The sequence below is a fragment of the Bison bison genome, unplaced genomic scaffold (assembly GCF_000754665.1).
Source record: "Bison bison bison isolate TAMUID 2011002044 unplaced genomic scaffold, Bison_UMD1.0 scf7180017864471, whole genome shotgun sequence".
Taxonomy (NCBI): domain Eukaryota; kingdom Metazoa; phylum Chordata; class Mammalia; order Artiodactyla; family Bovidae; genus Bison; species Bison bison.
Genome location: NW_011495032.1, coordinates 17,419,825 through 17,420,395, shown reverse-complemented (window position 1 = coordinate 17,420,395; position 571 = coordinate 17,419,825).

The following is a 571-nucleotide window of genomic DNA, read 5'->3' as shown; positions in this document are numbered from 1 at the left end:
GAGTACATCATTAGAAACGCTGGACTGGAAGAAACACAAGCTGGAACCAAGATTGCTGGGAGAAATATCAATAACCTCAGATATGCAGATGACACCACCCTTATGGCAGAAAGTGAAGAGGAAGTAAAAAGCCTCTTGATGAAAGTGAAAGAGCAGAATGAAAAAGTTGGCTTAAAGCTCAACATTCAGAAAATGAAGATCACAGTATCTGGTCCCATCACTTCATGGGAAGTAGATGGGCAAACAGTGAAACAGTGTCAGACTTTATTTTTCTGGGCTCCAAAATCACTGCAGATGGTGACTGCAGCCATGAAATTAAAAGACGCTTATTCAAAAACAGAGACGTTACTTTGCCAACAAAGTTTCATCTAGTCAAGGCTATGGTTTTTCCTGTGGTCATGTATGAATGTGAGAGTTGGACTGTGAAGAAGGCTGAGCACCGAAGAATTGATGCTTTTGAGCTGGGGTGTTGGAGAAGACTCTTGAGAGTCCCTTGGACTGCAAGGAGATCCAACCAGTCCATTCTGAAGGAGATCAGCCCTGGGATTTCTTTGGAAGGAATGATGCTAAA